A 25482-nucleotide genomic window follows, 5' to 3' on the forward strand; every position below is an offset into this window, starting at 1 on the left:
TGGCCAGCTGGGGCTGGTGTCTCTGAAGGGGAGTTATGAGGCTGACTCTGGGAGTTCAAAAACTATGGATCAGAAATGAACCATTTGCTGCCACCAGAAGCTGATGCCATTGTTAGTGGCCCTGGGGACACAGGCAGGAGCAGGAAGGTGTGGAGAAGGAACACAGTCCCCTCCTCCCTGTCCCCCTACTGGCAGAGGCGATCTTGGGGCTGCTGGCAAAGCAGAAATGTGGCTTATAGAGTCCCAGCCCAGCAGCACTGAGCAGGACAGAGAGGGGAGCCCTTGAAGCTGGGGTTGGTCATTTAATAACCAGCCAGGCCACGTGCCTTCCCTTCCAGCTTGTGCCGGGTATTGAGGCTACACCAGTAAATAAGACAGCCTCCCTTCCCTTGAGGGAATTGCATTTTAGAGGTGGTGTGGGGTAGGTATGCTCAGACCATAAACAAGCAGACAAATGCACAAGGTAAAGAATTTCCTTGAAGCAAATAGCGACCAGTCGGTGTTTTCTAATCAGCAGAGCTCACTGAACAGTTCATGATAGAATAACCGTGAAGACGAAGAGGGCAGATTCTATGGGGGTCAAGGTCATCATAAAAATAATCATCATAATTTGTAGGTCTGTTACCAGACGCTGTGCTGGGTGTTGTGCTTATTATCTGGGTCTCATAACAAACACCTTGAGTCAGTATTATTAATTATACCCATTTTACAGATGAGGACGTGGAGGCTCAGTCAGATTTGGCGATTTGCCCCAAGGGAGAGGGTTGAGTCAGTGGGACTGGTGACTGACTGCAGGAAGTCTGGGGAACAGGAGGGGGTTAAAAGCCACCAGCATTTCTGGAAACAAAACCAGGAAAGGTATAAAGAGGATCTGGTCTGGGGAGGGAGATGGTTACAGATTTCATGTGCCTTACGGAGAGCCGCATCCAGCTGGTAGGTGCAAATGAAGATGAGGAACTCAGGAGAGAGGGTGGGGAGGCCAGAATTCTCATAAATAAATGACTTTTTTGTTGCTGCTCCGGAAAAAAATATTAAATGTGGCCTCCCAACAGGCCAAACATATTAGCATTTAAATACAGGCTTACACAGGTGGGTAGAAAGGCAATTTCCTAAGAATTAAATCAGATTTTATTTTTCCTCTAAGTCTCAGAAAAAATCCCCTTCTGTGGAAGTGGGTCCTCAGAGAGGGATTCGCCTTGTTCTCGGGGCACGGCAGCTCCATGCCTTCAGTGGGTCCCGGTGTCTTCTCCCTGCTGTAACTATGGGAAAATGAGGCCTAAGAGCTGATGGAAATTCATCAGCACTGTTGGCTGGAGGTCCTCGGGCTCCTTTGTGTGGAGGGCAGGGCAGTTGGTGTTGGGGTCCAATACCCACTGCGCTCAACTGTGTCAGCGGGTCTGCAGGGCCCAGCTGTGGGCTGGAGGAACCAGTTGGCCGCAGAACTGGCAGGAAGGGGGAGGGAGCAGCTGCAGCTGCTTCCAGGCAAAAGATGGGAAGAGACCAAGTTGGTCCTTGAAGCCCCCCCTTCTCCCTCTGTGTCCCCAGCTGCTACCCCATTGTTGCCTGCTGACACATCCTGCCCATTGCTGTCTTCTCCTGCCCCCACAGCACGCTACGCTCACAACTGGACTTGGTCCTGGGCCACCACGGGGACCCCTTTATTTTGTGATCATGGAAAGAGCAGGACCTGTTGAAGCTGGACACCAAAGGCCACAGGTGTGGGCTCTGGTGGCTGCCGGCTGACCACCGAGAGGCTTCTAAGACAAGCCGACTAATGTGTCAGGGCTGCTTCCCCGTCTGCCTCCCAGGGTCCCTGAAAGTAGGATACAGTCCCCCAAAGTGCAGAGATTAGGGCTGGGGCCCCAATTCCTAGATACAATGGATTCTGGATGCCTCTGTTCTCCTGCTTTCTCATCACCGTACACCTGTCCAATGTCCCCAGGCCCTGCTCTTTGCAAACAGCCCAGATGGCTTCTCTGACATTCCGTAGCTCAACAAACCACATCGTCAGCCTCTAGAACCCCTGGGCCATAATACTGGGAGTCATTCTTGACTCTCCCCCATCCTCTTCTGCTTGGCATCAGTCTCCTGTGGCAGCTGTAACAAATTGCCATGTACCGAGGGGCTTAAGACAGCCAGGATCTCAGGTCTCACCGTTCTGGAGGCCAGGAGTCTGAGACCAAGGGTCGGTAGGGTTGGCTCTGGGGAGAAACTACCCATCGTGGCAACGAGCGGGGGCGTCGACAATAGTAACGGGGTAATCCGTCATGGGTGCCCAGTTCCTTTTCCTGTGATTCTTCCTCCCTTCCCCCACAAACCAGGGTCCTGTCTGGCCAGGCAGAATAGGGGAGCTGACCTCAATGTTCACAGCTAGGCCAGAATGACTGGTCCCCTCTACCTTTAAGGCCCCATATCAAGAAAGAGGGCAGAATGGTCACATGACCATTCATAAGGCCAAACCACAGGCCGCTCTGGGTGTAAGTCAGAACAGTCCTTCTAGAATCCAATCAGAGACAGTGATGGAGGGAATTTGGAGAGGAAGCATTTACCGGTTAAATAAGAGTCCCTTTAAATATTCATCCTCTTATTGGTAATTACATCAGTGCCCAGAGGGGCTGGCAGGATCCTGGGTGGCTAATGGGTGGGCAGGAGACAGTGGGGCGTTTGCATAGGGCATGCAGTGGGGTGCTGAGTATTTCCTATACTCTGGTGTGATGCTCACTGCAGAGCTGAGATAACTTGTCACCGTGCCCAGTGCCTCAGATGGCAAAACCAACTCAACTCTTAGAGGAATCAAGCCAGCGCCAAGCTGGTGTGTTCCGGGAAGGGCAAGAGGCAATTGGCGTGCCAGAGGTGACTCTCAGCCTTTTGGGGCGGTCTGTGTCATTTTTCTCCATCTAGTGTGTAAGCTTGCTCGTGGCAGGGAAGGTGTCTGTCACTCCTTTTAGAGGCACGCCCTGCCACCCCTGTCCTCAGTGATCTCTCTGCTGCAAGGTCAGTACCCCTTTCTTCTGCATCACCCTCCCGTTCCTACGAGCAAAGGGAAGGCGGACAGACCCCTGTATCTGTGCAAGCCTCCGTTTCTTGTCTGTGTGCTACAGTTGTCAGCTTCCAGGTTCGGTGTTTCTTGATGGGGAGAAACAAAATAATACATGAGAATTTCATTTCTAAATTGCAAATTGTACACAAGCATTAAATAGCCTATTACTTCAGAGGCAGTGCCCTGTGGTGGTTCAAAGCCCTGCTCCCACACCTCCTACCTGTGTGACTTTAGACAAAGGAAGCCGTTGGAGCCTCCGCTTCCCCATCTGTAAAATGAGGGTAATCACAGTACTCACACCATGTGATGAGCATATCCAGTGAAAAGTGTGCGTGGGATTGGCACATAATACGTGCTCAAATAATGGCAGCCATTATTGCAGTTGGTGTGCTGTTGTTATAATAACCCCAGAGTCCACTACACACATGAAGAGCCTGAGACCTGTAACTGGTCCCTCCAGGGTGTTCTGACCCACATGGGACTATCCGGAGTCTGGAATTACTGCCAGTCTTGCCTTCTTACCACTCATAATTCTTGTCTCTGTCTCCAGCCAGGAGTCTGAGAGCGAGGTATCCTTGGGCTTCAGAGGTTCCAGAGCAGGAGAACAGAGGACTGGACATAATGTGAGTTTCCTGGGCCCCCTTCTTTATGTGGGCTCAGCCTACGTTGGAAAGTGTATGGGTCCTGCGTCCGCCAAAGTGTCAGTGGGCTATGCCCTCACAGGACACACATTTACCACGACCCTGCCATGCAGATGGAAAAATGCCCGAGTTTGATTCCCTGACTTCCCGCTGGGGAGCTAAGACCCCTCAAAAATAACCGTGCATCAGAACAAGGAGAGGCCTTGGAGCCTGGGGCCACCACATCCCCCACCCCGCGGCAGCATCCTTCTCAGCCCCTGGCTCACACGGATGGGGAGCCCGGAGAGAAGTAAAAATGCAGTGGACAGAAAGAAGTTATCCCGTCAGCAGGTACCTCGATTCCTGTTAGGGAAGGAATTGTCTTTCCTGGGGTGTGGGTCCTGAATGTTGCCTCGATAAACGACAGTTGACAGGAGACACAGAAAAAAATATTTAAAGTTCTCTGTTGTAGGAACCGGCAGGAGTAGCCAGAGGATATTTAGGAAGATGCATGTCCGACATTCAACTTTCAGTTGTCTGTGTGGCTACGAGGTAAACTCCCTCTGTCTCCTTTGAAGTTGGCTACCCACAAGGGTCTTGTCATATTTTTCTAAAATGAAAATTAGGAGAAGGGTTACATTACAAATTCAGCTAGATTTGATGTATAATAGGACCAGGGCACATAGGACACCAAGCAGATCCCTGAAGTGGCCTAATTCAGTGGAAGCAGGTGCTCAGAGGTCCAGGTGGCCAGGAAAAACCCTACTCTCCCATACCCCCCCATCTACATAATAGAGCCCTTTGTGCCCAGGATGCATAATAGGAAGGGGTCCACTACTTGGTGGGAGATGTCAGGCATCTCAGCTGACTTCTGTTTCAAACATAACAGAAATACTAATAACAGCTTGTGCATTCTACCGCCTAGAGTGCTTTCCCATATTTTGTCCCTTTTAACCTCAGTAGTTTGTTTCAATTTTCAGACAAGGAGACTGCAGCCCTGAGAGGTCACGTGACTCCTTCCAAGTCACACTGGCCAGGGTCTGCTCCTCACTGCTGACTCAGTAGAGCCCAGGCATCTGGTTGCAATAGTTTGCTAATCATTAGGATGCTAAGTGGCTCCAAAAATACTGTGGGGTGGCTTCCAGGAGGCAAGGCAAAGCTGAGCCTGGAAATGGGACTCAGGACCAATCGCTGTCATGACCCACACCCCCTACTCCTGGCCCAGTGGGGTGGCAGTGATCAGCAGGCTGGGGTCAGGGGCAAGCCCGACCCAACAGGCCCAGCGGAAGAAGCAGCGTGCACTCAGTATGGCAAAGAGGATGGTGAGGAGGCCACCTCCAGCGGGACGTCTGAGGCGGGGCGACCGGGGACTAGACCCAGGGATCTGCAGGTACATACTGGGGGAAGGTCAGGTTCAGAGGCAAGTACCTCAAAAGAGTAAGCATTCCAGACAGCTCTGCTGGGGAGTTGTTGCTGTCCTTGATAGCCACAGGAGGTGCCATTTTTTACCAGGACTCACTCAACCCGTCATCTTCTTGATGGGGAGGAAGTCTTGCAGAGGTGGCTTTGTGCCCAGATGCGAGTGTTTCTTGCACTACCTCACTGCTTCACTAGAGGGAGCCCAAGCTCCCACTCCCCACCTGCAGCCCACCTGGCCAGGTGTTGCCACCCTTCCACCCCAGGGAGGGTGTGGGTCTGGGGGCCCTGGGAGAGACAGCCCTCCCTCTTAGTACTGGGGAGGTCTCAACAGACTTTGGAAAATGTTTTCAGGAATCACAGGCAGCAAAGGCTAGATTTGACTACAAAATGAGTGCTGTTTCTTCTCACAGTTTGTGAGATCTTACGACTGCCACCTTGAACCTGGTGGTCTGTTTCCACCCTCCACCTGTTCCCCCATTCCCAGATCATGGCTCTTCTGAGCAAGTGCCACCAAGTACAGTGTCCCGGGAGCCCAGACACAGGATGGGGGATGGGAGACGCTCGCCTGTGTGCTTGACCATGACGGTAAGACCCATCACTTATCAAGGAGACAGTTCGGTGGTCAGACCTGTGGGCTCTGGAGTAGACAATCTTGTTTCCAAATTTTCCCCACCTAGATGTGATTGCTGAGAGACCAGGAGTATCGTCTGTCTCGTGGACCACAATATCCCCGATGCCTGGAATAGAGTCTGGCACATGGAGAGCAGTCAATATTTTATGAATAAACCAGTGGCTCTGACCTTACTGCTGCTTTAACCTTGCACCAGTTACCTCCTGTCTTTGAGCCTCAGTTTCCCCTTCTGTAAAACAGGACAAAAACGTCACTTACCAGAGAGGTGGTAGTGAGGACTGAATGAGTATGTGTGTGGTTGGTAGTAAGCCTCCAGCAATAAACAGCAGCTCCTAGCAGTTCATATGTGCCGGGCACCCTGCGAGGTACTGGGGATGCATTTGTGTGCGTTCGTGTGCAGACATGGGCTTGTGTGAGCACACAATATCATGCTATCCTCCAGGAGGACGGGTCTGTTATTATCTTACTTTTACGGTCACGGAGACTGGGGCCCGGAGAGGTGCTGCATGTGGCCAAAGCTGTTCTGTTGGGAGGTGGAGGTGGAAGCAGGTTTTTAAGCCCCATGAATCTGACTCCACAGCTTTGCTCTTATGCTTGGAAATAGCTTGCTTAGAGTCCTGGATCTGCTATTCTGCAAATGACAATGTACTGTTTGGGGTCGTTTTGTGCAGAGGACACAGCAAGTCTCCTGCCATCCTTTTCTGCGTCTCACACTTGTAAAGCCTACAACCTTAGAAACCCGAGAGCTGATGACTTGAGTTGCCCAAGAATTTGACGAGCAGTTGAGGTGTACCGGTCAAGTGTAGAAGCCAGTGCCCAGCCCCGGCTGGCAGAGGCTGATCGTGTGTAGACTCTGGGGTCTGACTCTTCGACAAGCTCCTTGGGTATTTCTGAGCAAGTGTTCTTTCTACTTTTGGAAATTCAAAAAGAAAAAAAATATCTATGAAATGGGTATGTACTCCGGAGGGAAGGGATGAGCCGGCCTGCTTTGGCTTTTCAAGAAAGAGAGGAATGCCAAAGAGATATAAGTCTATGGGTAATTCCCCCCGCCACCCCCCCAGTGCCAGCCCCTATCCCCCACCACCCCCCAAGCACCATTCCCATGGCCTACCCTCCAAGGGAAGTGCTGAGTCGCCTCCAACGGGCAGAGAACATTAAGCCCAGATAAAGGGACAGGGTAGGGAATCTGAGCTCCGCCCTTCGTCCTGCTCTTCCACCTCCCTTTGCTTCCATTGGAAAAAAGAAAATTGCCAAGTAATTTCTCCTCGACAACCCCCGCTGGTCCGCGGTCTTCTTTCTTGCTGAGATTATAATTAGGGAATCAGTACATTTAAATAGAAAATCCACGAGCAGCACAGAGCCTTCATTTTTCAGATGACGTTTCGTGCACCTTGTAAGCAGCCCTTGCACTTGGTTGTGGGCAGCGGTGGCAGGGTGAGGCCCCATGTCAGATGGGGGCAGGAAGCCAGGGCGCACAGCCCCCCTGGGCTCTCTGCAAAGGCACAGGAGCAGTAGCGGCGGCGCGGGGGAGCATTTGCTGTGTGCCGGAGGCTGGGCCGGGTGGTCCCAAGCCTTGTTATAGCCACCCTTGGAGGTACCACTAGTTTATTCCCGTGTTACAGATGAGGAATCTAAGGCTCGGAGGGGTGATGACTTGCCCAAGGTCACATAGCTACTGAGGGTCAGAACAGAGACTTGAAGCCCCGTGCATCTGAGCCCTTAGCCTGTTCATCTGTCCTGAAATTTCACTGCTTTTCTAATAGGTTGGGGCTCTAAATCCCAGATTTGAGTAAATTCCAGGTGTGCGGTCCCTCTTCTTCCCCCGCCAAAGTTTGGATGCCGCCAGAGCCGGGCCTGGGCCTGACTTCTCCCTTGGGCCCCCAGGGTCCAGGGGTCAAAGCCAGGCTCCTGGATGGGCTGAGACAGAGGAAGGGGAACGTGCCTGTCTGGTGAGCTGTGGTTTCTCGCTGGACCACCTCCTTACCCTGGGTCCTTGAAACCCATCCCATCGCCTCCATCTCCATTTTAGAGACGAGGACTCTGAGGCTGCAGAGAGATGGAATGGCTTTGCTCAAGATGACTTAGCCAGCTTCTGGCCGCTAGACTCAGGCCTGGAGCCTCCCCACCCCCTCCAGGGCCGAGCTGCTTCTCCGGGGCTCTGCAGCTGCGCAGGGCTGGGCTCCGGTTGCAGGCAATGGGCCTGTCCAAAGAGAAGACCAGAAAGGTGACAGGCAGGGCGAGGAGAGGTAGCTCACATTTCTTGGTCACCGATGACGTGTTGGCTGCTAACAGGGAGGGGTTTTGGAGGCACCCTGTCCACAGTAGCTTTTGGCTTTGCCTTTCTGCGTGTCATGTAATGAGTGAGGGTGTTTTGTAATCCTCACCTGGTGGGTGATGTGAAGACCGACTGGGATCATGAATGTAAAGCCCGGACTCAGTGCAGTGCTGAGTGCACGGTGGTCGCCGGCGGAAACCAAGACCTGTTTCCTTGCTAATAGTACACTAATGCCGTTAACAAATCTGATAACAACTTTGTGAGATATTCACATCCCCATTTTCCAGATGGGAAAACCAAGTCTCTGAGAGATTAGGTGATTTGGTTCAGACACACAGCTCATAAGCTGCGGACCCAGGGTTCCAACTGGGGGCTGTATGATCCTGGCCCCACTGCCCCCGCACCTTGACCTCATCTCCAGCTTGGGGACAACAGTAGGACAGGGATATGCGGAGGACAAGGGGACATGAAGCACCTCAGATAGGTCATTCATGACCTGAGATGCTAGGACAAGCTTCTGTGTCTGGTATACTGTGCTTCTCAGCCACCCTGCACCCTAGAAAAATGCCTTATACCTATAAGTTGTCCTGAAGGACAGGAACAAAGGCCCTGGGGATCTGGGTCTTATGGAAACTTCCTGGATCGCCTGTTACCCGCAATGGGGGTTTTTTATTTAGTAGTAAATAAGGACGAATCCCTCTGAAACCCTTTCTGCTCTCTTCAAATCTAACTGGTCGTTAAAAATATTTAAGAACCATCTCACTTTTTTTCTTTCCCTTCACCCTTTTGATTTTTGGTCTATCTGTCTCTGTGTCTTGCTCTGCCTGTCTTTCCCTCCTTGCTTCTCTCCCTGTTTCTTGGCTTGAGAACATTGAGGGAGTTAGTCCCTGAAGTCAGAAGGAGTGTTGGACCTCCTCCTTTCTGACACTGCCCTCCTCAAGCCCCGCAGCCTCCTGAGCCCAGTACCAGCTCAGCACCTTGGTGAGGGCAAACCCTTTTATATATCGCTGTAATTTTCCCTGGCCTCAGAAACTCACAGCTAAGCGCTTTCCTCATGCTCCTAAATGTAAATAAACATCATCCCCAGCTGGAAAGGGCAGGCTCATAAACTGGCTCTGCTTCTGCAAAGTAGGACTTTTTAACCAGAAAAAGGCAGATTCTGGTCTTCCTGCCTGGAGGGGGCAGAGAGGAGAGAGGCCAGAGGACCCAGAGGCTGGGAGGAAAAGAGAAAGGACAAGCAAAGGCAGGGGAGAAAGAGAGAGGGCAATAGAGGGGGGAAGGAGGGTTGCAGGAAAGCCCACGAGAGTCACCCCTATCTCTCTCACACCGTAGGTAAAGAGTTTAAAATTAGGTTTTCCATTTCACTGACTTGTAAACTGAGGCCACAGGAACCTTGATGCAATAGGAGGAGGAGGCTGAGTTTTTTCCACGACTGATGGTGGCGCAGCAAGGACAGGGAGGAAGGGAGTTTCGGAGCTCCTGAAGCCCCAGGAACTGAAAAACCACATTGTGCATCCTCTTTCTTCCAGAGAACGGAACTGGCCCTTCTGCTCTGCTCATTTAGCTTTGCATGCCAAGTGCATCTGGGGCTTCTGTCGTCTTCCAGAGAAGCAGCACGTTTCCTTGGCGCCAAGCACTGCCACTGGATTCCTGTTCTTTTCAGTTTTGGGGTCCGCCTGATGAACAACACCGGAACACCACTTTGCTGAAAGAGGAAAGCTTGTACAAGGCTGTGGTCACCTTAGCAGGAGGCGGTGGCCAGGCAGGATCTTCACGGGGGCGAGGATGTTGATGGAGGGTTCGAGAGAGGCCTCCCACCCTCCTCTCAGCCTCCCCATATAAGGGATGGAGGGAAAGCCCAGGTGAGAGGCTTCAGTCCCCTGTATATTCCCAGGCTTCTCCTGGCACAATCCACAGCACTGATGCTCAAAGCAGCAGCATCGGGATCTTCCTAACACCTAGACCAGCTGAGGACTCAGGAGCTAATCTGGCTTGCAGCTTGCCACCTCCGGAGAAAGGCCACATTTTGGCTAGAGAGCATTTCCTGTAGCTTGGACTGCACAGGGAGGGGGGCAGGGAGGTGGGAGAAGGGAGCCATGCTGCTCTGCTCTCTGCCAGGGTGAGCACAATCAAATCTCAATTAAGCCAAGGCTCAGGGAGAAGGCTCTCACATTTCTTGGGTTTCAGGTTATCTAAGTGGAAGCCCTGTGAGCTCTGAGCCTCGGCAGTGGAGGAAACCTTGCAACAGTGCCGGGCTGGTAGAGCAGGGCCATCACGCAGTCTTGGCACTGGGCTGCGAAAAGACGGTGACCAGAACTTAAACTCAGAATGGCCCCCGACAAGTCCCCACCCCGGGTCCTGTGCTTTTCTGATAAACCCTCACTGACAGTATTTGTTTGTCACGTTCCCTTTTTTCCTAAAAGGCAGGTGTAGGCGTCTGCCCATCTCTGGGTTCTGTGAAGTGGCTTCTGTTTCCTGAATGACTGTCTGGATTTCTCTTCTTCCTGTGGTTTGCCTGGCTAGTGCTGTTTTGCACTGACCTCTTGACCGGGATGAATGGCGGGCACCCACCCACCCTGAGCTTCTGTGCCTGGGTTTTGGTCACCAGAACAGTGCTGTGGCAGCCTTCGAGTGGCCCCGGACGGAAGGGCTGCAGACAGAGCTGGTCCGCAGGGCAGCGCTCGCCATCAGAACTATGGACGCTTTTGGAGACTGGTTGCCTTGCTTGGTTTGTCTCTCTCCTCTCTATCTCTGCCCAGGAGGACAGATAGCCTGCAGGTGGATCCCAAGAGCCGGGAAGCTTCTTTTCACCAAAGCAAGGAAAACAGCAGGAGATGCCTGACCCAAGCCTTCCTGAAGACTCATCTTCCCCATCCTCAAGGAGCTGTGGAAACACCCCTCCTGGATTCCGGGGGTCCCTCCCCACTGGCCCCTTCCCCTCCCATCACCATGATGCTCTCTGGACAGAGGGCCCCTGCCCCACTTCTCTGCTTAGTCTGAGCTGAGTTGAGGGGAGAGAACACTGTGGGAGCAACAAACCTCACCACATTCCCTCATGGACTGAGGGTGGGGGAGAGGACCAGGTGAAAGGGGGTGGCAGGCGGGGGGGGAGCATGCCATGGAATTCTCATTCATTGTCTCCCCAGAGGCAGCAGGTCCTGAAGGAAAGTTTGAAAGCACCAGTAACTAGCTGTGGTGCCAGATATGAACGGCCTCAGTTTCCCTTCCCATGCCTTCCCTTTGCACATGAACGTGAGCACACACACCCACATACTCTCCTCGCCACCCACAGCAGAGTCCGCTCAGTTTACAGGGGCCCCCTTTCCCACACTCCGCCCACCGTCCACACACCACGCCAGCGCCACCAACCCCAGACCCGAGCCTCGTCCCCGGAGCATGCGCCTTTACCAGCAAGGGCATCCTTGCCCCTTAAGAGAGATGAGCAAAGGGACCGAGATCTTTCCAAGCCACTGTACAGACGTGGGAATTTCCCTCCGGGTCAGAACCATCTCTCCTTGTCAGCACCTCCTTTGACCCTGTGAGAGAGAGAGGGCGATCTGATGCCCCCAAACAAAATGGAATTGCCTGTGACTCATACCCGGCCTTGCTGGTTGAGAAACCTACTTCCTGGGGGTGGGGGTGGGGGGTGGGGGAGCAGTGAAGACCTGGGACCAGGGTGTGCGCGTGTGTGCGGACGGGTATGTTCACAGTTGGCCTCCTCGGAAAAGGTCTGGTGTGCCCTAAAGTCTGTTCGGACATTTTCGCAAGAAGAATAAAAGAACTACATGAGAGCAAAAGTACTTCAGCCGCGTGAAGCCGAATTACCTGCTCCCAGAAGGGAAGGCATTTATAAGGCCGGCTCAGGGGCCCTGGGAGGTGCCGTCCAATACCCTTGCTGGAGTTCCCAGCTTTTGCCTCCTCCTGGGCTGCTACAGCCTTGGAGAGGCCACACTGCCTCCCTTCCTCTGCCACTTGTGTTGACATGCAGTTCTGCTTGGGGGGCAATGGGATTGTCATGCTGGATCTTGAGGGAACGGGAAGTGAAGCTGTTTTGGTTTTTGTTTGCATTTCTTTTGTTACTCTCACAAGCGGGAAATATCAGCTTGGATATAAACCAAATGGGGAACTGAGACACAGCACAGGATTTTGCCATTTTCTCACTTTGGTAGAACAGGGGTGAAGCACAGAAGTGCTTTCTAATGGTACAATTTAACTTTTAGGCAACAGGCCATGGTTTGTTCAAAGTGAGAAAAGGAGACCAAATCATGTTTGTTGAAACCTATTATTTTACCAAAATGTCTTATTTAATCTCTCCCCCAGACCCAGGGACATAGGTACTTATGTCCCCATGTTGTGGTGGGGACACTGAGGCCGAGAGGTGAAGTGGCTTGTCCAGGGTCATACAGGTATGCCATGGAAAGGAGTCTGGATATCATTCTGAGTTAGAGGCAGGAGTAATGCTTCAGTGAATGAAGGAGTGAGTGAATGTATAAACGTGACACATGTACATGGTTTTGAATGTAGTCTGTCGGTGTCTCGTCTCTGAATTGAGCCCTCAGCACCACCTTCACCTGGTCCTCTCCTCTGACCACTGGGTATCAGGTGAGATGACTTTTGTCCTGATCTCTAGGCAGGTGGCTGTTATTGGACAACCTTTTGGCCCCATCTCAGAAGGAGGACAAAGGGACAGATAGCAGTCTTGCCTGGAAACAGTCTAAGGCTGGCCCTTAACTCCTGTTTTTCATGCCGTTCCCCAGGATCCTGGGAGAAGGGCAATCATATTCACAGGGATGGTGGGGGGGAACTGGGGGATGTTGTGAGAATTCGGTAAACATAAAAGTTCAGCAACTGTTGGGCCGGATTTTGAATCCTTTCTCTGGCATTCATCTCTACGTGTATGACCTTGGGCAAGCCACTTCCCCTCTCGGCCTCAGTGTCCCCACCACGGCATGGGGACATAAGTACCTATGTCCCTGGGTCTGGGGGAGAGATTAAATATGACATTTTGGTGAAATTATATGTACTAGAGTGACTATGCGCTGGTCACTGAAATACACAATGTGTTGTGTGGGGGGGGGGTCATTAAGAAGCTAATGAAAGCTATGTGTCAGCATCCCTCACTTTCATGGGCAACTTTCAAGACCCTGTACCTGATTTCGTATTCACTGTTTTATTTTTCTCAAAGAGCCTTCCTCTGTTCATTTTTGGAAGCCGCGGGCCTCACCAAGCCTGGATCCTCTTCTGGAAATGTAATGGAAATAATTTTGGGGAAAAGATTGTAAGTTCCATTTGGGCCATGTTGAGTTTGAGATGGATGAAAACATCTCTAGGTGGAGATGTTCTTCAAGGAGCATAGTGTGTTGATTAGAGCCTAGGTCAGAGTTTGGATCCTGGCTTCCAGCTGTGTTTGGGAATCTGTCTGTGCTCAGTAAAATAGAACGATGATGTTCGTGGCAACTTCCTGGAGTTGTTGTAAAGATCAGATGAGACAATGTAGGTAAAATGCTTAAACAGCGCCAAGGGCGTAGTTGGTCCTCACAACAAGCTACATGTCGGGTCTTGGTATTACGTGGGAAAGTGCAGATCTGGGGGTCATCAGGGCGATGGAGGCCTTGGAAGGATCACGCAGGAAGAGTGTGTTAGGGCATGATAAGACAGCCAAAGACAGAGCTCTGATGTTTATCAGGGTGACCAGAGGAAGAGGAACCAGCAAGAGGGGCTGACAAGGATCAGGGCAGGAGAGCGGTTCCTGGAAGCCAGAGAAGGAGAGATTATCCGGCAGGCACTTGGTCACGAGTGTCGCCTGCTGCTGAGAGTCAAGGCTCTGGTGTGGGCTTTGGAGGAAGTCATTGGTGAGCTTGTCAAGGGCTTCAGAGTGGAGTTGGACACTGAGACATGAACACACGTGCAGACGGCAAGTGTAGACCGTCCTCCGGAGGAGCCTGGCCATGGGCAAAAGAGAACAGGAGCAGAGAGAGAAAGAGAGAGAGAGAGCGAGAACTTTGGGGTGCTTGCTTTGTTTTGCTTTTGGAAGACACAAATTGTTTAGAGATGAAGCTCACAGGCTTTGGAGGCTGTGAAGACGAGTTGGGGGAGAAGATTTGAAATTTGGGAAAACAATGAAATCATTGATGGGAAATGGGGATGTCCTGGAAGGATTAGGAAGGGGAGGATCAAAGACAAGGTGAGGGGTCAACCCTGAATGGTTCTCTGAGTCTGGAAGGAAGGGGGCAAGTGGGGAGGTTATAAATAAGTGTGTATGTAGGAGGACAGGAAATGGGGGGTGATGCTTGTTGCCCTCAATTTTATTCTGTGAAGTGGGATGGTGGGTTGTCTGTGGAAATAGGCAAATATATAGAATTTCTCCAATTGTGGGGCATTTAGGAGAAATTGTGATTAAGAAACTTAAAATCTCAAAGAGGAAACCAGGGCTGCAGGAACCAAAGTCGATGATGAAGCTATTAATATCCTTATGATTTATTTTATATCAAATAACACAAAGCAGTGAACACAGCATACCGAGAGGACAACCCCGGAGGCAATCTGCACATCTTTATTAGTACTATGCAGCTCACTTCGCAATCCTTTGCTTGCTTGCTAGCTGCTGGCCGCTTTTCAGGCCCTTCCTACCCTGCAGTTTAAACAAAATGCTTATGAATTGATTTATTTAAATTATGAATCACTTGAAACATACAACAAAGTTGAAAGAATTTTATAGTGCATACCAATGATTTTACCATTAACACTTTACTAAGCTTGTTTGTTTATTTATTTTAAAGATTTATTTATTTGAGAGAGAGAGAGAAAGTGCACAAGTGGGAGAGGCAGGGAGAGGGAGAGAGAGAATCTCAAGCAGGTTGGCACTAAGCACGTGGAGCCTGACTCGGGGCTCAATCTCAGGACCCTGAGATCATGTCCTGAGCTTAAACCAAGAGTCGGATGCTTTTTTTTTTTTTCAAAGATTTATTTATTTATTTATTTATTCGACAGAGAGAGACAGCCAGCGAGAGAGGGAACACAAGCAGGGGAGTGGGAGAGGAAGAAGCAGGCTCATAGCGGAAGAGCCTGATGTGGGGCTCGATCCCGGATCGCCAGGATCACGCCCTGAGCCGAAGGCAGACGCTTAACCGCTGTGCCACCCAGGCGCCCCCAAGAGTCGGATGCTTAACCAACTGCACCACTCAGGCACCCCTAAGCTTGTTTATTTAAATAAACTTTTAATTTTAGAGCAATTTTCGATTTTCAGAAAAATTTTAATATCGTGAAGAGTTCCCATGTCCCATGTGCTACTTTCCTCTATCATTAACACTATACAATAATATAGTGCATTTATCACAATTAATAAACTAATATCAATGTATTATTATTATTTTTAAAAGGATGAGAGAGTAGGTATGTGGGGGGAGGGGGGAAGGAGAGAGAGAATCTTAAGCAGGCTCCATGCCTTGCTCGGAGCCCGACTACAGGCTCCATCTCATGACCCTGAGATTGTGACCTGAGCTGAAATCAAGAGTCGCATGCTTAACTGACTGAGCCACCCAGGGGCCCCTATTGCGGTATTATTATTAGTGAAATGAAAATAGTTTTTTTTAGATTTCCTTAGTTTTTCAGACTTCTTTAGTTTTTGCCTTATGTCCTTTTTCTGTTCCAGGATCCCGTCCAGGATTCCACAGTACATTCTGTTGTCCTGTTTCCTTAGGCTTCTTCCGGCTGTGACACTTCTTAGGCTTTCCTTCTTGTTGATGACCTTGACCGTGTGAGAAATAATGGTCAGGTATTTTGTAGAATGTCCCTCAATTGGGATGTGCCTGATGAATGTCCTTGCTTTTTAAAATTAATTGATATTTGTTTCCAGCTTTGCTGAGATCTCACTGGCGTAAAGCACTGCGTGAGGTTAAGGCATGCCGCGTGTTGAGTCGACACGCTTACACACTACGAGATGCTCGCCACAGCAACTTAGCTAGCACCTCCACCGCCTCACATATTTAGCATTTTTTCTGGTTAGAACACTTAAGACCTACTTCCTTAGCAACCTTCAAGTATATAATACAGTGTTGTTAACCATTACCGCCAAGCTGTGACCAACATCACCCTGATTTTCCCCGTCCCCCAGCTTCTGGCAACCACCATTCTGTTTCTCTGAATTCAGTTTTTATTTATTTATTTTTATTTTATTTTTTTTTAAGATTTTATTTATTTATTCGACAGAGATAGAGACAACCAGCGAGAGAGGGAACACAAGCAGGGGGAGTGGGAGAGGAAGAAGCAGGCTTCCAGTGGAGGAGCCTGATATGGGGCTCGATCCCATAACGCCAGGATCACGCCCTGAGCCGAAGGCAGACGCTTCACGACTGAGCCACCCAGGCGCCCCTGAGTTCAGTTTTTAGATTCCACCTTTAAGTGAGATCATAACTTCTTTGTGGTTTTCCCTGCCTGCTTTATCTCCCTCAGCATCATGCCCTGCATGTGGTCAGGAATGGCAGGAATTCCTTTTTTCTCATGGCTGCGTGATTTTTCATTGTGTGTGTGTGTGTGTGTGTGTGTGTGTGTGTGTGTGTATGAACACCCCATTTTCTTTATTCATGTGTCTACCGATGGACACTTCAGCTTGTTTTCGTACCTTGCCTGATATGATGATTTTCTCATGATTACATTGGGATTATGAGTTTGGGGAAGAAAGACCACAGAAGTAAAATGCCATTCACATCACATCATATCAAGGACTGTCGACATGATGTGTCACTGTGGGTGTTGGTTTTGATGACCTGGGTGAGTTACTGTGTGCCCGATTTCTCTACTGTAAGCTTACCCTGTTTCCTCTCTTTTCATGTCCCTTTGGAAGGAAGTCACTGTGTGCAGCCCACAGGTGAAGAGCTGGGAGTTGGTTCCACCTCACGGAGGGCTTACATTTCTTTTTCTCACCCACCAGTTAGCCATCCCTCCATCCATCAATCCATATTCTTTTTTTAACTGTATCTCAAAATAAACTTGCAAATTTATTTTATTTTGTTGCAGGGGATGCACGTGTGAAGGGGTATTATTTCTGTGCCTTGTCCGATACTCATCCCAAGTTTCGATGGTATGTACCTTCTGGATTCTGCCTTCTGGCTCCCACTGGGATCCCTAAATCACAAAATATTGTCAGTCACGAAAAGGAAGTAAGCATGGTTTGTGTAATCCATTTGTTTGCATACCAAGTAGACATTTCTCAAGGCAGCTGCCAGTCTCTGCGATTACTGGTCTTGGCTCTGCCATGACAACATCTTACACGGCGTGCACGGGCAGTACCCCACACCCTGGCTGTCTCTGGCCCGTTCTTTCATTGATTCTAGAGCTTCAATGCAATCAATAAAGAGAAATAAATAAAAAGAATAAATAAACCTCTATTGACCTCTGGTTCCATTCGCATGTCCTAGTTCCCTCTTTTGCTAATTATCCCCGTTGAGAAGGACGCTAGATTCACACGCTGAAACCCAAATTCTCCCATTCCCAGTACAGATGCATACATTAGATTTGCATTTCACATAAAGTGAACTTGGAGTTGAAGACAGATATTTTGTGTTTTATAAAGGACCTGCAACATAACACAACTACTGCACATTTTGCAAATACGCCAAATTAGGTATTTTCTGCCAATGTGCAAATAGCCGTGTGGGTATAGCCTAATGGGAAGAGTAATTGAAAGTAGTTGGATTTGATATGAATTTGGCAAATTCTTGCTTAAGTGGAAACTACTGCAGAAACTTTTCTTTCAGCCATCAACCTACTTCTTTGTTGATACCCATCACACTTTGTGATGTTTTCTGTATCTTCCATCGAGGTTGTATATCCCATGAGCCCTGGATGTGTGCAGGTGAGAACAACCAGAATGACTGGCTGGCTGGATGAATGAATGTGATTTCTAGACATTTTTTAAGAAATGCCTGACTTTTCGCTTATACCATTTGGTCTTCCTGCTTCAATTCAAAAGTATTAGTAGTGATGGCTGACAACCCTCAAAGTATATGTTTACTTCCAGGATTTAAAAAATTCTGTTTTAAATCAACACACAGTAATCCTGACTTTTTTATGTGTGTATTTCTATGAACTTTAAGATCGAGGGGCATGACAACAACCACAATCGGGATACAGAACTGGTTCTAGCACCCCAGAAAGCTCCCTTCTGCTCCCCATTTGTATCCTTACCCCGCCCCCACTCCCACATCGCTAGGCCCTGACAATCGCTGGTAGTTCTCTGCCACTGTTATGTCTTTTTGACAATGTCATATGTATGGGATCTCACAGAATGTGATTCTTTGAGACTGACTTCTTTCACTCAGAATACCTTTGAGATGTGCACGTATCAATAGTTCGCTTGTTTTCTTGCAGAGTAGTGCCCCACGGTCTAGACGTGCTGTCGTCTGTCTACCCCCTCACCAGTTGAAAGACATCCAGGCTGTTTACATTTCTGGACAATTATGAACAGAACTGCTATAAACATGAGTGTATAGGTATGTGTGAACGTAAGTTTTCATTTCCCTGGGGCCAGTACCTGAGAATGGGAATGCTAGTTCCCATGGTGAGGGAATACTTAACTGTATCAGAAACCACCAAACTATTTTCCCGTGTGGCTGTACCATTTTGCATTCTCTCCAACAACAGGAGAACTCCAGGTGCTTTGCTACCTGGTCCCTAATGACCGAGCAGGCCTTGGAGCTGGGACTTCATTTTGCTCCATGCTTGACCAGCACGCAGGTGCCTGGATTGAAGCCAGCCTTAGCAGTGTGTCTCTGCGCATCGGACAGCTTACAGCGCTCTGGCCCTGGCTGCCGTCCCTCGGGGACACATGTGCTCTTCCAGAGGCACAGCACGCTCCCTCTCGTTTCAGGATTTCTCTTGGACTTCTGTGTGCACTTTGAGTTTTGATTTGTATTTCCATTACTTGTATTATTCGACTGCTACTCTTTGAGATCTTCTCTATGGCAAGCACTTTGCTGAGCACTGTCTTATTCTTAATTACTATTGTTAAATATTTCGAACACAATATATGATGATAAATCCCAACGTATCCCTCACTCCAGGGTGACTGATGAATATTTTGCCCATTTTGCTCAGGATCCCTTTGTTTTAAAAATGAAAACTTCACAAATACATTGGCGTCTCCCTTCCCCAAACCCATTTCTCCCTCCCTTCCTAAAAACAATTGCTCGCCAGAAATTGGTAGGCAGCCTTCTCCCATGTTTTTATACACTTACTACAAATGCAAATATTCATAAAGAACATATGGTATTGTTTGCTGATGCCCTTTCCCTTTTTTATTGTGATAAGAAACAACATGAAATCTTTCTCCTAACAAATGTTTATGCGCACCATACAGCAGTGTTGGCTGTACGTACTTTGCCCTGCAGCGGTTCTCTGGGGCTTTGCCATCTTGCAGGACTGAAACTCTAGCCCATTGAACAGCAACGCCCCACTTCCCCTTCCAGCCCGGCAACCACCATGCTGCTTTCTACTTTGACACGGTAGTACTTGATGACTTTGGTTGCCTCATATAACTGGAATAATGCAATTTATCCTTCTGGGGCTGGCTTCCTACATTCTGCACAATGTCCTCGGGGGTCATCCTTGTTGTAGCAGGTGACAGGATTTCTATCTTTTTTAAGGAGGAATAATGTGCACTCCCATGTTCCCTCTGGCATTATCTACAATAGCTAAAAGGTGGAAACAACCCATATGTCCCTCAGTGGATGATGGGATAAAGAAAATGTGGTATAGACATACGATGGAATATTACCAAGCCTTTTCCCTTTTAATATGTTACCTAATTTAATCTGTCTGTGTGTTATCATTCCCGTTTTACAGATGAGGAAACAAAGACCCAGTTAAATTAAATGATTTGTCTGAAAATAAATAGTAATTAGGGGAGACTTGTTAGACACGGCGTCTCTCACCTCTCTCTTTCACTTCCACACTCACACCCCCACAACACAGAGAAAGGGCAGTGCTCCCTTACTCCTCTGGCCCTGTGCTAGCCAGGGTCATTGTGCTGGCACCAGAGAGCCGTAGGGACGGACTACGGGTCTGTCTTGCTCAGGAGGAATTGGGACTGGGTGCTAGTCTACCGTGGGGAGCCAGCACACAGCGCCATGTCTGGCATTTGATAAGTGGGTAGTAAGTTTTCAGTGAATGTTGGAAGAAAACAACTAGGCGGAAGGTGGCTCAGATCTGAGCTTCCCCAGCACCAGGAGGACAAGCCTCATCCACGCCCTTGGCTTAACACCGGCCAGAACTCTTCATTTTCTAGTTCATGGGCTTCCCAGATCTTCCCTTTATATAGTCGGTAAAACCGCAACTTGCCTCTATCATTTGCTCATTACAACCGGACAGAAAGCCTATCTGCCTGGCTCAGGCTCTAGTACTTCCAGACAAGGATAGAGGGCCAAGAGCCCAGAGAAGCTTAAAGATCACCCATCACAAGGGAAGAGGTGGTACCTGGATTCACATCCAGGACCAGAATCTGGCCTGAGACGCTCCCCAGAGGTTCGTCCCATGCTCCTGGAGTCTCGAATTCCAGACCTTCCGTCTCACTTGTCATGGTTTTTGTTCCTCGGTGAGGAAATCGAACCAGAGAGTCACACTCTGTTCGGGTCCGGTGGCTCCCGACCCAGCCTAGGAGCCCGGCCTGTGCTACGTATTTCCTGAGACACGAGCTGTCCAGGAGGGGAGCTTTGCGAAAGAGCTATAATGCAGAGCTCCATTTCCTTTTCTGTAAACCGGGGTCAAAAAACCCAGACTCTCAAAAACAGAGGATGAGTCGGTGGTTGCCAGAGGGGAAGTAGGTGGGGTGTTGGGGCAGCTGAAGGGGATGAAGAGCACATTTGCAGTGTGAGCACCGAGTAACGGACAGAACTGTTGAATCACTCTATCGCCCGCCCGAAACACATACAACACCGTACGTTACTTATACCTCAATAAAAAAATAAAAATGAAAAATGAAAAAATTATATTAAAAAAAGGAGGAGAAAGGATCACGGGAGATCCGATTAAGGTGTTCGTTGTAAGCAGCAGACACAGACTCTGCCTGGAACAACAAATAACATGCGTCGAAGAACCGAGGGGGCTGGAGGCTCGGAGAACTGGAGGGGACGCAAAGGGGCCAGGAAGCGGGCAGCAGCCAGGGGGTCCCAGGGGGCCTCCCACCTCGGGAGTCAGGTGACGCTGCAGACGGGCCAGCTGAACTTACGTCGCTCTTCATACCCCCAGCTCAGAGCTCAAAACCCTGGAGCAGAGCGTCTGATGGGCCACGTCAGCAGGGAAAGGGCCAATAATACACACCCCTCCCACCGTGAGCCCCCTGATGGGAGCGTTCCCCGAGGGATGTGTAAGGCATGCGTTGGAAGCAGGGTGGTGACACTAGACAGCCAAAAGTGGCAACTAGCCATCACTGACCAGCTCGAATTGCTTTGAGAATTTGAAATAATTTGTATAAGGTGGCTGACAGAGTGCCTAGTACCTAAACAATTAATTCCATGTCCTGGGCAGATATATGGAAACCTGTAAGGAGAAGTAAAGATAGGAATGATAACAAAACGAAATGAAACGAAACATAACATAACATAACATAACAACATAACAAACATAACATAACATAACATCATAACAAACATAACATAACAACATAACATCATAACATAACAAACATAACATAACATAACATAACATAACATAACATAACAACATAACATCATAACATAACAAACATAACATAACATAACATAACATAACATAACATAACATAACATAACAACATAACATCATAACATAACAAACATAACATAACATAACATAACATAACATAACATAACAACATAACATAACATAACATAACAACATAACAAACATAACATAACATAACATAACATAACATAACATAACATAACACAAAACAAAACAAAATAAAACAGCAGTTCTCTTCCTGGGAGGACTTGAAAAGCCAGTGTAGAATTACACTTAAATTATACCTCTTTTCCAGACTAAGCCACCGGTTACGAACACAGGGGTTTCTAACACAAGGCTTCGGTAGACAGGGCCAGTCGGAGGCAGCACTTCCATTGCCAAAGGACATTTCAATGTTAAACAGCACACCCTCCAGAATGACTGTGTCCTCAGGGCTGGACGTGGAGGCCTGGGTTATGCTGCTCGGCCAGCACTCTGAACCAGAAGGCACACTTCACAGGCCCCCTGAGAGATGGGACTAGGATAGAAAGAAAAAGGTTTAAAACTAAGGGCTGACCTTTGTTCAAAGACCCAAGACCATGTTCCCTTCTGGATATAGTCGAAAAGACACTTTGGTGAGTGTTTTTACCAGAATGAAATAAAAACGGCATCCTTTTTTTCTGCAAGTCTCCAAATATCCAGTTTATGGTTACCTTCTAGCATTCGCAATGCCAGTTTACAGGCCAGGGCCCAGCTAGCTCTAGGAATTACCTGGGAGTTTGCTCGTGAAACAGACCCGGAGGCCTGACTTGGGGCACTCCCTGAGAATCCAGGATCTGCATTTTGCCAAGGGTACCAGCCAAGGAGTCTTTGACCCGGTGTCTAAGTCCCAGTTAGCTTTTCTTTTGCCGTGGAGAAGGCTTGCTAGGACAAGCTTTATGAAAATAGGGTCTGTTAAGCCAAATAAAATTTCACAGGGAATGTTGAGAAACACTGAATTACAAAACAGAATACACTAAATATTTAAGGAAATTAACTCATTATGGGCGTCTCTTCCCATGAGAATAGTTGCCACATTAGCTAGAAATCATTTTTAACAGTTTAACAGGTCTCTTAAGGGCCTCAAATGAACAATTTATTATATTGGCTCAAATTATTGGGCCTATTTAATAGGAGTTCCAACTACTATGTGCTGAAGGCTCACTTGGTGCTCCGTGCTGTGGGTTTTCAACACCTGAGTACATTTCTCTCCCAACTAAACACATCAGGATGGGATATTATGATTCTATTTCATTTCTTAAAAGGTTTTGTTTATTTATTTTGGCAAAAGACAGATAAAGAGGGGGAGAGAGATAGAGAGAGGTGTCCTATGATTCCATTTCACAGCTAAGAAAACTAAGGCTCAGTACTGTCTTGCCCAAGTCAAAGTCAGAATTCAAACCCAAAGGCACCTCGGTGGCTCAGTCAGTTAAGCATCTGCCTTCGGCTCAGGTTGTGATTTCAGGGTCCTGGGATCAAGCCTGGGGTTGGGCTCTCTGCTCAGCAGGGAGTCTGCTTCTCCCTCTGCCTCTCACCCCACTCATGTTCTCTCTCACTCAAATAAGTAAAATCTTTAAAAAAAAAGATTCAAATCTAAGTCTGTGTGACCTCAGATTCTATTAACCTTTGTGTTGTGTTTGATAGGACCATCACGGCATTTTTAAAGATAGTTATCTCTCTCTCTCTCTCTCTATCATCTATTTATCTATTTATTTGTTTGAGAGAAAGAGAGAGCATGTGCATGGAGGGGAGGGCCAGAGGGAGAGAGAGAGAATCTTAAGCAGCTCCATGCCCATTGCCCAGTCCCCCATCATGGCATTTTTAAAATCACTGTTTCAGGGCACCTGGGTGGCACAGTCTGACTCTTGGTTTTGGCTCAGGTCATGATATCAGGGTTGTGAGATCAGGCTTCAAGTTCAGCATGGAGCCTGTTTGAGGTTCTCTCTCTCTCTCCCCCTGCCCCTCCTCCTGTGCTCTCTCTCTCTCTCTCTAAAACACAAAACAAAACAACAACGACAAAATATAAAATCATTGTTTCAAGTGTGATGCTGATATTCTCACCAGCCATCCTTGGCATAAGCTAGATTATTGATGTTTCTCTGGGGCTTTTCCCAGGTGGGTACTGGGGTCAACTGCATGGCCCGCCATCTACCATCCCAGTGAAGACAGATTGAACACCAAGGGCAGCCCTGGCAGGAGGAAATGGCACAAAGCAACAGTAGGTACCCTTTTGCCCTGCTGTCAGAAGCCAGACTTAAAGCTTTCTCAGTGAAGAGCAGTGGGCGAGGTGTAACAAAATTATAAAAGTTTGTATGTTCCACCTAAGCAAGTCTATGTCTAGCAATTTATCCTAAAGAGATAATTATGACCGTGTGCACAGTTTAGTTGAAAGAATGTTCATTTCTGGGTTGGTCATAATAGTGAAATTTGGAACCAACCTAAGTATCCAACCATGGGAAATTATTGAAATAAATTCTAGTACGTGAGTACCGCAGGACACGCTTGCGGCCATTTAAAAAGCTGCTTTGGGATGATATTCAACCATATGGAAAGTTGCTCACAATATGTTGCATATATTTAAAAAACCAAAGAGGCTATAAAGAATTGTATGAAGAGTGTGATCCCATTTTCACAGTATGATTTTTTTTAAAAAAGGAAATAATAAAATTTTAAGTGTTTAATGTTTATTATTCATGTTTCTTGTATTTTCTTGTTTCCATAATGACTGTGTTTTACCTTTGTAGATAGAAAAAAATCATAACTTTGTTCAAACAAAATAAAATACGAAGGTAACAGACAACTTGAAGGGATTTGGGTGGCCCATGTGTCTAAAGCCACTGTTCCCCTATTGGCCCCTCTGCCTATCTCCCAGACCTCTGCCTTCTGACCGGCTCAGAACCCTGGACAGTGCCAAGGATCAAGCCATCCTACAGCAGTGTCTTGGACACTCTCTGCAGATGCAAAAATCCCCATAGGCCATTCGGTTATGTCAGTTATGTTGTAGGAGGTCTAGTTTCCCTGCTTGCCGTCATAGGGGATTCTTGACCCATGGGCTTCTGACTCTCCAACCCTGGCTAAGCCCACAGATCCCTCAGTTTTTTTCACTTTTTAGGAGAAACCAGAGAGGAAGCTGAAGAGTCACCCAATCTGGAGGGATTTTCACACGTCAGAAATGGAAATGAATGCCCATTCTGGTTTGCTGCGGTCCTGACAGCAGGCCTGCAGCAGCCTCATATGTGGGGCAGCTGGACCTCATAAGGTGCATTCAGTCATGTGTGCTGGGCACCCTTGTCACTCCTAGAGACACCATGTTGACCTGCTTTCTCAGAGCCCCCCTTCTAGTGGCAGACATGGGTAGTCAAATGACCACTCTTGGTTCATGCTGCAGGAGGGGTCAGTGCAGCACCCTCTGGAAGCACTTAGGAGGGACCCCCAACCCATACTTGGAGGTTGAGGGAAGTTTTCCAAAGGTGGTGATGTTCAGCATTGATAGGGAGAAGAATTAAGAAGCGGTCCCTTTACACATTCTCACAGAAGGGACGGGATGATGCTCTTAATTTGCGTTGAGTCATCTGAAGTGATTCTGTAGGCACTTTTTTAAAAATTAAGAGTATTTATTTATTTGAGAGACAGAGCATGAGCGAGAGCGACAGCACAGCTGGAGGAGAGGCAGAGGGAGAGGGAGAAGCAGGCTTCCCGCTGAGCAGCGAGCCCAATGCGGAACTCGCTTGCAGGACCCTGGGATCGTGACCTGAGCTGAAGG

General features: G+C 48.5%; 2 long non-coding RNA genes across 2 annotated transcripts; one reads left to right on the forward strand and one right to left on the reverse strand.

Annotated features, from left to right (window-relative positions):
• Positions 1-11109: 11109 nt before the first annotated feature.
• Positions 11110-21593, forward strand: LOC148108841 (uncharacterized). Its single transcript, XR_015726844.1, has 3 exons — positions 11110-11483; positions 17001-17064; positions 18354-21593. It is a non-coding gene; the product is annotated as an uncharacterized LOC148108841 (long non-coding RNA).
• LOC123788633 (uncharacterized) lies at positions 16973-22590 on the reverse strand. Its single transcript, XR_006778555.2, has 3 exons — positions 22452-22590; positions 21986-22218; positions 16973-17108 (listed from the first exon to the last, which is right to left on the reverse strand). It is a non-coding gene; the product is annotated as an uncharacterized LOC123788633 (long non-coding RNA).
• Positions 22591-25482: the final 2892 nt, after the last annotated feature.

The sequence above is a fragment of the Ursus americanus genome, chromosome 15 (genome assembly GCF_024610735.1).
Source record: "Ursus americanus isolate L20-20 chromosome 15, mUrsAme1.1.p, whole genome shotgun sequence".
NCBI lineage: Eukaryota > Metazoa > Chordata > Mammalia > Carnivora > Ursidae > Ursus > Ursus americanus.